Source organism: Jatropha curcas, chromosome 5 (assembly GCF_041381405.1).
Source record: "Jatropha curcas cultivar XTBG-Jc1 chromosome 5, XTBG_Jcur_1.0, whole genome shotgun sequence".
In the NCBI taxonomy this organism is placed as follows: domain Eukaryota; kingdom Viridiplantae; phylum Streptophyta; class Magnoliopsida; order Malpighiales; family Euphorbiaceae; genus Jatropha; species Jatropha curcas.
The window spans coordinates 5761061-5772490 of record NC_143155.1 but is presented as its reverse complement, the minus strand read 5'-3'; the positions used below and the strand labels follow the sequence as shown (position 1 = coordinate 5772490).

Here is an 11430-nt window from a genome sequence, read left to right as displayed (position 1 = left end):
TCTTTGATGGAAAACTCCAAAAATCTAAAAGTATAAAAATGAATCGTTTATTTAAAATATAATAAAAAATAGTGAAAAAAAATCCATAAAATGAATATACATTTTTTTAGTAAATATATATATATATATATATATATATATATATATATATATATATATATATATATATATATATATATTTTGAGTAAACATTGAATAGCAATCGTATCAATAAAATTAATAATTATAAATTCTATCAACAAAATTACATTTAAATAAAATAAAATTAAATATAAAGCCCGCAACTAGGTTGACAATTGAACTCAACTTGATTTTGACGGGTTTGGGTAGTGATTACTGCATCCGGTAACTATCGAGTATCCATTACTTGCCTTGTTACCCATATGATTTATGGCTAGTGATTACCGCATTAGGCAGTCGGATACCCGCCCGTTAACTGCCTCATTTTCCATATGATTTATGGCAAAATTCGATGATCAAAGTATTGATCCCATGACACCTCGTTACCCATATGATCAACAAAAATATTGATCCCATGACCTATGCATATTGGTTAAACCAACTTAACACTTAACTTTCTTGTGTAAGATGTACGCACAAAGAATAAATACATATATTTTTTGACAACTATAATAATTTATAGTTTAAATAGTTATTAATGAATAAAATATTATCGGAAGTGGAATAATCTTATTCATAAATAAAATTTTAATAAAATTAAGTACATTAAATTATAACATCTTAATAAATTGAATTTAGTTTTTTTTTCATAAAATATATTAAAAAAAATTTTATATATTCATGTCTTAGTAATTTAATTGGATGCTTTATAGTTTAGTAATTATGAAATTTATTAAAAATAAAAAAGTTATTAATTAAAAATTTTCAAAGCTACTTATCATCATTACTATTAAACTTCTATTAATAATTATAATTAGAGTTTTGGTCCGGTGATTCCACAGAGGGGCTTACGGCAAGGAGACCTATTGTCGCCTTACCTCTTCATCATCTGTGCGGAAGCTCTCTCAGCTTTGTTATCCTTCTTTCATAGAAATGGGCAGTTGTCAGGTGTAAAAGTACAATCGTCGGCTCCAGAAATTAGTCACCTTTTTTTCGCTGATGATGCATTATTGTTCTTCAAAGCTTCTATGGCAGATGCTTTTATGGTAAAACATTGCCTTCGCCTCTATCAACAGGCTTTTGGACAGCTAGTTAATTTTACAAAATTTGAAGTATTTATTACTAAAAATACTCCAGTAGACATGCAAGAAGCAATAATTGCAGAGCTACAAGTGAAGCAGGTTTCCGGTTTTCAGAAGTATCTTGGGTTGCCAACGGTTGTGGGCCAGAATCGAAGAGAAGTTTTTAATTATTTGTTGGATAAGGTAATGGGCAGAATCAGTGGATGGAAGAGGAAGATGTTGAGTCGAGCTGGGAAGGTAGTTTTATTGAAAACAGTTGTACAAGCCGTTCCTAATTATCTTATGCAAGTGTTTCTCTTGCCGTTGGGCATTGTGAATACAATTGAACAAGCTATGAACAGGTTATGGTGGAAATCCTCTGTAGATAGTGGCATTAACTAGACTTCATGGCAGAAATTAGCAAAGAGAAAAGAAGACGGTGGGTTAAGTTTCAGGTGCCTTAGGGAGTTTAATTGTAACGCCCCATTTTTCTGTGTCTAAAATAGTAAGTTACCGGTCTGTGAATAGTATCATCGGTCCGGGAATAAATATTATTTTGGTCCAGAAAAATTACTATGTATGTTTAATATTTTCTATAATATTTTTGGAGTATGTATACATTATTTTTATGGGTAGAAAGTAAGTAATAAATATTTTTAGAGAATTTAGAAAATTTGTGAATAGTTAATTAAGGTGTGATATTAAGTAAGGAAAATTAGAGGCAATATTTGTATGGAGTAAATTTGAAATGGTGTTATATTAATTAAGGAAATTAGATGAATTATTTTTATGGAGTAAAGTTGAGGATTTTATTGTGTTAAATAATATTTTGAAGGAATTTAATTGGGAGAATATTTGTAGCCATTAGATTAGATTGACTCAATCCTAGCCATCCAATGTTGAGAAAAGACTAAAATACCCTTGTGCTCAATAATTTGAGCAACCACTTTCTCTCCTTCTTCTTCTCTTTGGCGTTGGCTATCTCCTTCTTCTTCTTCTTCTCTTTGTTTTTCTTCAACTTCATCCTTAGCTAAATCCATCAAATTCAACCCATTTAACTTGGATTAAGGAATCAATCCTAGAGTTTAAAGCTTGAGAAGTGATTTGTGGTGATTATTTTCAAGAAACTTGGAAAGCCAAAGGCTTAGGAAACCTCTACCAAGGAGTAAAGGCAAAGTTGGAGCTTAGAATGCTTTAATCTAAGCTTGCTAAGGCTTGTTTTAAAGTAAGTGTTCATAAATCCTCCTACCTTGTTTAAATTTTTGATTTTGTGAAGTTTCTACTATTTTGTGAAAATTGGGAATTTTATATGAAATGATTTGATTATTGAATTTTGGTGGTATAAATGTGTTCTTGGGAGATTTCTAAGCATGTTTATATGTAGAATTGATGAGGAAAACATTTTCTTCTTCATCTTCCAAAAGTGGCAGAACCTATTGATGAAAAAGGCCTTAAGATTTCTTGTTCTCTTTGTTGGTTTATGCTCTTAAGATGATGTATGATGAGTATGAAATATGTGGTAGAAATCCCTACCTTGTATATGATTTAAGTAAGCTGAAATTGGGAAAAATGTTATTGAGTGAGATTAAGGACTATTTTTTTGATCCTTTCGAGTTTTCCTTTGTGTCTGAGTCCTTCAAGAAAGTTATAGGTCTACTTCTTAGCTTTCCAACCCATCCTCTTGTGTCCAATTTGGATATATATAGTTCAACTTATGGCTGAAAAACCCAAACTGACTCTGTTATGACGGGCTACATGCATCACTGAATTGAGTGCCCATTTTGACCACTATAATGATAAGATTATATTCTGAGTTCTTCATGAGAGTTGTTTCCCTGTGTCTTGAGACTTCTCTGGTTTTGGATTGGTTTGATTTGAGTGTCTGGATAAGTAGGAATTGGATAAACATTGGAATTAGTGCTGCTGAATCAGGTCTGGACTATTGGTCTGTGTTCCTAGCCTTTTTTCACCATATTACAGATTGATCTGGGCTGTTGTCCCTTGATAACATTTGTAGAATTTTGTCTTAGCTTTCTAATGAATCAAACTTCACTTAATTTGGAAATCTATAACTCAAGTTATGTCCTAAAAACCCAGAAAAGGTCAAGGTGATATTAATGCTGGAAATTTTCTATGTCCTAAATCAAAGGGTTATTTGGATAAAAGTATGTATAAATCATGTGTGATGAAGTGCTCTTGATTATTTGTATGTTTTAGAATTTATTTGACAAAAATAAAACATAAGTGTGAGAAGGGTTGTTGTGGATATCATTAAATGGATATAAATTGGAAAGGTGTGGAATTGATTTAGATAATGCATGATGAGGGTTGAAATGGATACTTTTGTGCATAAGAGTTATGTTAGCATGCGTGATTGGAGAAGGAAATTCCTCCCCTTGGTACCACCTTAGTGTAGTAAAGCTTACATAATTATTATATATATGACATAAGTATGATTATTTGATAACTTTTATATGTTTAGAGTTTTAACAAAGAAATGGGTATTTAAAGTGTAAGTGCTTTGTATATATATACTATCTTAAAAAGAATGTGGTAATTTGTGTAAGTTGTAAGTTGAGAAATTTTGAAGTGATGGGTATTAAGTAATGAAGTGTTTTTGATTAAGAATTATTGCTTTTGTGCAAGAATGATTTTGATTTGGGCTCTACTATGCATGATTGAAACGTGGTATGATGAGATTGATTTTGTTATTGTGAAGCTATGATCATATGCTAGGGTTATCAGCCCTTATAAATAGGCGGACGCGCTTATTTGTGTGATGGGGGTGGTGCTTTCATAGGCCACGGTGGTGCTTTCATAGGCCACGATTGTGTGATGGGGGTGGTGCTTTCATAGGCCACGAGTATGTGATGGGGGTGGCGCTAACATAGGCCACGATCAAATCTGCTTATGTTCATTCTGCATGAGTATGAGCCTTAACGAAAAATAACATTTTATTGTTGCTATAAAAGAATGAAGACATAGTTGTATTTATAATCGTCTTATTGTTTTCAAAGTAGTTGAATTAAACGAATGAGATCATATTATTTTAGTAAACTTTACTTTGGAAATTAATGATTATGTTATCAAATGAATTTTCAAAGCATGATATTCCGGTACAAGGTTTTAAAAATAAATAGTATATGTATTGGTATAATAAATGTGCAAGTAATGAATTTATGAGTTGAAAGAATTAAATTCTTCATGTTGTTAATTCATAGTTTATTTGATATTTCTTTTGCTATAAATGTAAATGCATGTTAATATTTGAGATTTTATGATTATAAATGATTTTACGAAATTTGTGTTTTAAGTAAGTTGCTATCGCAATTTTGGTAAGTATGTGAATTATGAGCACCACTGAGTTTTATACTCAGCGCGTCGATTTTTATCACGCGTAGGTTGAAGATGTGGATGCTACTTGAAGAGTAGAAGCATCTTATCAAAGCAGAAGTCACTAATTTGGTAGTAGTCGATTGAGATTTATGTACTTAAGAATTATGGCATGTATAATTATTACATTTTTTGGAGATTATGTTATTTGAATTATATGTAATAATAAATTATTTTGGTTTATATATTTGGAGATAAGCATAGGATTTATTAAATGAGTGAATATGAAATATTTTAAGTCAGTTGATATGATTACTTCATTAAGACTTGATATCTATAATGAATGCAAGTAATTGATGAATCGAAAATACTATTGAGGATTTATTTAGTTATGAAAACATAAAAGTGTTGTTGTGTTATAATAATTATTTGGAGATGTTGGACATTTGGAGTTTCATTGGGAGTATTTTGTATTCACATGTTTGGCGAGCTCAGTTTTTAAAGGGATATTCTTACAGTATTTTTGTAGGATTGTTCCCAATGTATATATATTAAAAAAAAAAGATAAGAAAATGAAATGACATTTCTATTATAAAAAAAAATAATATACTCATGAAACTTGTGAATACCCAATTACTTCTAATGTAAAATTTTAGTTTTATGATTTATATGTTAAGTTAAGACGGTGTCTCCGGCACCGAATGTGGCATCCGCCGTCGAGTCTCTCGGGATTGGGTGGCGGGTGTTACATTTAGTGGTATCAGAGCATAGGTTTAGACGATTCTAGGACTATGTGTATTGTGTAGGAATTTATCTATGTTGAAGTGAGAGTATGAGTAATTTAAGTTAAATACATGCCATATTGGTTTGAATTGGAAACAACCAGCTATTGGAGAATGGTGTTGTGGTAAGCGGAGTATGTTATTGAGGTTCCTACTGATGATTAATGGTTATATCCTTCTGGACCATGTGAATGAATGATTCTTGGAGGAATTCTTAGAGAATAAGGGATAGAGATTCGATGTGGTGGTTATTGGAGATAAGATAGTATTAAGGCGTTAAGGATTGATGTTCTTTTTCTTGAATTGATATGAGTTCCAAGTGTTAGAAGTATATTTGAGATTTGACTTGTGAAGATATGAATTTTAATTTCGAAATTGATTTGTATCCATGCTATTGATAGCATGAGTGACTTGTGAAAAGGTTTGTCAATTTTGAATCCATAAGAAGCATATTTTTTTAATAATGGTGCTTATGTAAATGATTTTGTTATGAGGATTTTTCCCTTCTATTGAATACTGTGGATATAAAAAAAAAAATTAATTTAAGTAAATTTTCAAGTGCGGTTTTATAAAGTTTTGATAAATGAAAAGATTATTTTATAAATGAAAATGAATTCACTTATACAGATTCATGGGCTATGAAGTATATTGGTTTACGAATTAAACATGAAAATAACATTTATATATAATATAAGTATGTAAGATGAAGTGTGAACTTGTATGGTTGTGTGCACAAGAAGATATATTAAGTTATGCCTGTTAAGATTATAAATATTAAGTTGAAGTTAAATATTTGTTGAATGTGAAATGCATTCATAAAATGCATGAATGTATGTATATGTGCCTAAGGAAGGCGTATGTTGTGAATGAGTTGCTAGTATGATCTAATAAGAGAAGTAAATGATTTGGATTTAAGGACAATAGAATCTACTTAGAGTATCGATTTTAATATATGCAATTGATGAAGTTTACATGATTTTGGTTAGTAGAAGTTATTATGACTATTGAGATAGATATTTTTTTTTTCTGGAAAGAATATGTATATTAATTGGTGTATTTACATAAATGATATTTATAAGGTTTAAATGATGAATGACTTGAGGTGATTTGCTATAATAAGGGGTGATAAGTATTTTTTTTCATAAGAAATACTATTGGTGAATGAAACATTATTTAAAGCCATTATCAGAAGTGATTTTTATTTATGAAAAATAATTACTACTTGGTGGAGTAAAGTATATTGTGGTATTCATCAGCTATTTTTCAGATGTATGAACATCAGGAATAATATGAATTACTATGGTTAGAAGAAAAGTGAATTGTGCTTTTTGGTAAGAAATAAATTACTTTAATCTTTATGTGCCTAGTAGTGGATCTTGTATGAATTGTGGCACCTTATGGTTTGATATGGTATAAGTATGAATTCCATTCAACAAGATTTAGTCTTTTGATGTTTAAAGTATTTGGATGTTATAAATAAGGACTGTTGTTTAAATGAGAGATTCTATGCTCCGAGAAAAAGTAAATAACTTCTATAAAGAAATCAAGATAATTATATTATATAAATATTGGACCATGATGGTTAAGTGAGTTGATGAATGACATCGGACATGGCGGAATAGTTGTCCAACTAGTAAATTGATGTTATACCAATGAATTAAATAAGTACGAATGGATCTAGTCATGTTATTGTATGAATATTAAGAAAAGAATCAATTACAGAAATGCGAACGAGTATGAATTAGTATAATTTAAATGGAATGAGAGTCAATATGTAGAGTTTTTTTTGACAAATTAGGAATCATTGGTTATTCAGAGTTGATGGAAATAGAAGGAATGATACATCAGAGTATAGAAGTAAGAATTTCTATATTTTTGAGATTTCATGAACATATATATAAAAAAAAAAAAAAAAAAACAAATTTGTGGTTCGTGTTGATCTCACTATGCTTATATGAGAATAAATTCGAAGCCAAAATGAATAAGAGTTTATAAGTGATCATTGTGACGATAGAAAAGATTGGTTAATAGTTAATAGAAGTATGTACAAGTCATGGATGATTTATGGATTTTTGTGAGATATCTATGATTAAAAAAAAAAGGGTGGAATTGCTATGACTTAGTGAATTCTATTTGGATGGAACTACCAAATCGTTATGGATAAATGGTTAAGTTGGGATAGTCTATATGGCACATTGCATGGTTTGCATAACTTTGTGATGGTGTATAAATATTTTTATGTATTGAGATTTGGAACTTTGGTATTATTATTATTATTATTTTTTTCTCTTGAGTTGAACTTGCAAGTATGCATGATGTATATATGCATGACAGTGTTTGAGATTAAGTATCATGCAGCAATTAAGTTATTAACACTGTTATAATACTAAGCTATATGACCTCAGGAGAATACTGTTATGAGAATAAGCTATATGATCTCAGTATATGTTCAGATAATCTCATCATGCTTTATGAGAATTGACTTGATGCAAATCTTCGAATATGATATTTAATGATATACCTTGATATGTATCTTATATGATGAAATGTTTGGTATGGGAGTTATATAGGTCATTGGATTGAGTGTTAGATAGAATAAGAGATGTTTATGGAGTTTTCTTGTAAGAGAATTAAAGAGGATAGTACAGATCTAAACGGTTCATATGCAAGAGAAGTTTATGTTATAATTATGAGATTAAAGTGCTAGCAGATTAAGGAAGAATAAATGAAGTCGGAAAAATATTATGAGATTTGTAATTATTTAATTCAAGTGAATTTCGAGGACGAAATTCTTTAAGGGGGGTAGAACTGTAACGCCCCATTTTTCTGTGTCTAAAATAGTAAGTTACCGGTCTGTGAATAGTATCATCGGTCCGGGAATAAATATTATTTTGGTCCAGAAAAATTACTATGTATGTTTAATATTTTCTATAATATTTTTGGAGTATGTATACATTATTTTTATGGGTAGAAAGTAAGTAATAAATATTTTTAGAGAATTTAGAAAATTTGTGAATAGTTAATTAAGGTGTGATATTAAGTAAGGAAAATTAGAGGCAATATTTGTATGGAGTAAATTTGAAATGGTGTTATATTAATTAAGGAAATTAGATGAATTATTTTTATGGAGTAAAGTTGAGGATTTTATTGTGTTAAATAATATTTTGAAGGAATTTAATTGGGAGAATATTTGTAGCCATTAGATTAGATTGACTCAATCCTAGCCATCCAATGTTGAGAAAAGACTAAAATACCCTTGTGCTCAATAATTTGAGCAACCACTTTCTCTCCTTCTTCTTCTCTTTGGCGTTGGCTATCTCCTTCTTCTTCTTCTTCTCTTTGTTTTTCTTCAACTTCATCCTTAGCTAAATCCATCAAATTCAACCCATTTAACTTGGATTAAGGAATCAATCCTAGAGTTTAAAGCTTGAGAAGTGATTTGTGGTGATTATTTTCAAGAAACTTGGAAAGCCAAAGGCTTAGGAAACCTCTACCAAGGAGTAAAGGCAAAGTTGGAGCTTAGAATGCTTTAATCTAAGCTTGCTAAGGCTTGTTTTAAAGTAAGTGTTCATAAATCCTCCTACCTTGTTTAAATTTTTGATTTTGTGAAGTTTCTACTATTTTGTGAAAATTGGGAATTTTATATGAAATGATTTGATTATTGAATTTTGGTGGTATAAATGTGTTCTTGGGAGATTTCTAAGCATGTTTATATGTAGAATTGATGAGGAAAACATTTTCTTCTTCATCTTCCAAAAGTGGCAGAACCTATTGATGAAAAAGGCCTTAAGATTTCTTGTTCTCTTTGTTGGTTTATGCTCTTAAGATGATGTATGATGAGTATGAAATATGTGGTAGAAATCCCTACCTTGTATATGATTTAAGTAAGCTGAAATTGGGAAAAATGTTATTGAGTGAGATTAAGGACTATTTTTTTGATCCTTTCGAGTTTTCCTTTGTGTCTGAGTCCTTCAAGAAAGTTATAGGTCTACTTCTTAGCTTTCCAACCCATCCTCTTGTGTCCAATTTGGATATATATAGTTCAACTTATGGCTGAAAAACCCAAACTGACTCTGTTATGACGGGCTACATGCATCACTGAATTGAGTGCCCATTTTGACCACTATAATGATAAGATTATATTCTGAGTTCTTCATGAGAGTTGTTTCCCTGTGTCTTGAGACTTCTCTGGTTTTGGATTGGTTTGATTTGAGTGTCTGGATAAGTAGGAATTGGATAAACATTGGAATTAGTGCTGCTGAATCAGGTCTGGACTATTGGTCTGTGTTCCTAGCCTTTTTTCACCATATTACAGATTGATCTGGGCTGTTGTCCCTTGATAACATTTGTAGAATTTTGTCTTAGCTTTCTAATGAATCAAACTTCACTTAATTTGGAAATCTATAACTCAAGTTATGTCCTAAAAACCCAGAAAAGGTCAAGGTGATATTAATGCTGGAAATTTTCTATGTCCTAAATCAAAGGGTTATTTGGATAAAAGTATGTATAAATCATGTGTGATGAAGTGCTCTTGATTATTTGTATGTTTTAGAATTTATTTGACAAAAATAAAACATAAGTGTGAGAAGGGTTGTTGTGGATATCATTAAATGGATATAAATTGGAAAGGTGTGGAATTGATTTAGATAATGCATGATGAGGGTTGAAATGGATACTTTTGTGCATAAGAGTTATGTTAGCATGCGTGATTGGAGAAGGAAATTCCTCCCCTTGGTACCACCTTAGTGTAGTAAAGCTTACATAATTATTATATATATGACATAAGTATGATTATTTGATAACTTTTATATGTTTAGAGTTTTAACAAAGAAATGGGTATTTAAAGTGTAAGTGCTTTGTATATATATACTATCTTAAAAAGAATGTGGTAATTTGTGTAAGTTGTAAGTTGAGAAATTTTGAAGTGATGGGTATTAAGTAATGAAGTGTTTTTGATTAAGAATTATTGCTTTTGTGCAAGAATGATTTTGATTTGGGCTCTACTATGCATGATTGAAACGTGGTATGATGAGATTGATTTTGTTATTGTGAAGCTATGATCATATGCTAGGGTTATCAGCCCTTATAAATAGGCGGACGCGCTTATTTGTGTGATGGGGGTGGTGCTTTCATAGGCCACGGTGGTGCTTTCATAGGCCACGATTGTGTGATGGGGGTGGTGCTTTCATAGGCCACGAGTATGTGATGGGGGTGGCGCTAACATAGGCCACGATCAAATCTGCTTATGTTCATTCTGCATGAGTATGAGCCTTAACGAAAAATAACATTTTATTGTTGCTATAAAAGAATGAAGACATAGTTGTATTTATAATCGTCTTATTGTTTTCAAAGTAGTTGAATTAAACGAATGAGATCATATTATTTTAGTAAACTTTACTTTGGAAATTAATGATTATGTTATCAAATGAATTTTCAAAGCATGATATTCCGGTACAAGGTTTTAAAAATAAATAGTATATGTATTGGTATAATAAATGTGCAAGTAATGAATTTATGAGTTGAAAGAATTAAATTCTTCATGTTGTTAATTCATAGTTTATTTGATATTTCTTTTGCTATAAATGTAAATGCATGTTAATATTTGAGATTTTATGATTATAAATGATTTTACGAAATTTGTGTTTTAAGTAAGTTGCTATCGCAATTTTGGTAAGTATGTGAATTATGAGCACCACTGAGTTTTATACTCAGCGCGTCGATTTTTATCACGCGTAGGTTGAAGATGTGGATGCTACTTGAAGAGTAGAAGCATCTTATCAAAGCAGAAGTCACTAATTTGGTAGTAGTCGATTGAGATTTATGTACTTAAGAATTATGGCATGTATAATTATTACATTTTTTGGAGATTATGTTATTTGAATTATATGTAATAATAAATTATTTTGGTTTATATATTTGGAGATAAGCATAGGATTTATTAAATGAGTGAATATGAAATATTTTAAGTCAGTTGATATGATTACTTCATTAAGACTTGATATCTATAATGAATGCAAGTAATTGATGAATCGAAAATACTATTGAGGATTTATTTAGTTATGAAAACATAAAAGTGTTGTTGTGTTATAATAATTATTTGGAGATGTTGGACATTTGGAGTTTCATTGGGAGTA

General features: G+C 30.3%; 2 long non-coding RNA genes across 2 annotated transcripts; both read left to right on the top strand.

Moving 5' to 3' along the window:
* Nucleotides 1-1859: 1859 nt before the first annotated feature.
* LOC149496129 (uncharacterized) lies at nucleotides 1860-4757 on the top strand. The gene is made up of 2 exons (XR_016320828.1): nucleotides 1860-2406; nucleotides 4583-4757. It is a non-coding gene; the product is annotated as an uncharacterized LOC149496129 (long non-coding RNA).
* Nucleotides 4758-7809: 3052 nt separating this feature from the next.
* On the top strand, nucleotides 7810-11207 carry LOC149496128 (uncharacterized). The gene is made up of 2 exons (XR_016320824.1): nucleotides 7810-8856; nucleotides 11033-11207. It is a non-coding gene; the product is annotated as an uncharacterized LOC149496128 (long non-coding RNA).
* The last annotated feature ends 223 nt before the right edge of the window (nucleotides 11208-11430 follow it).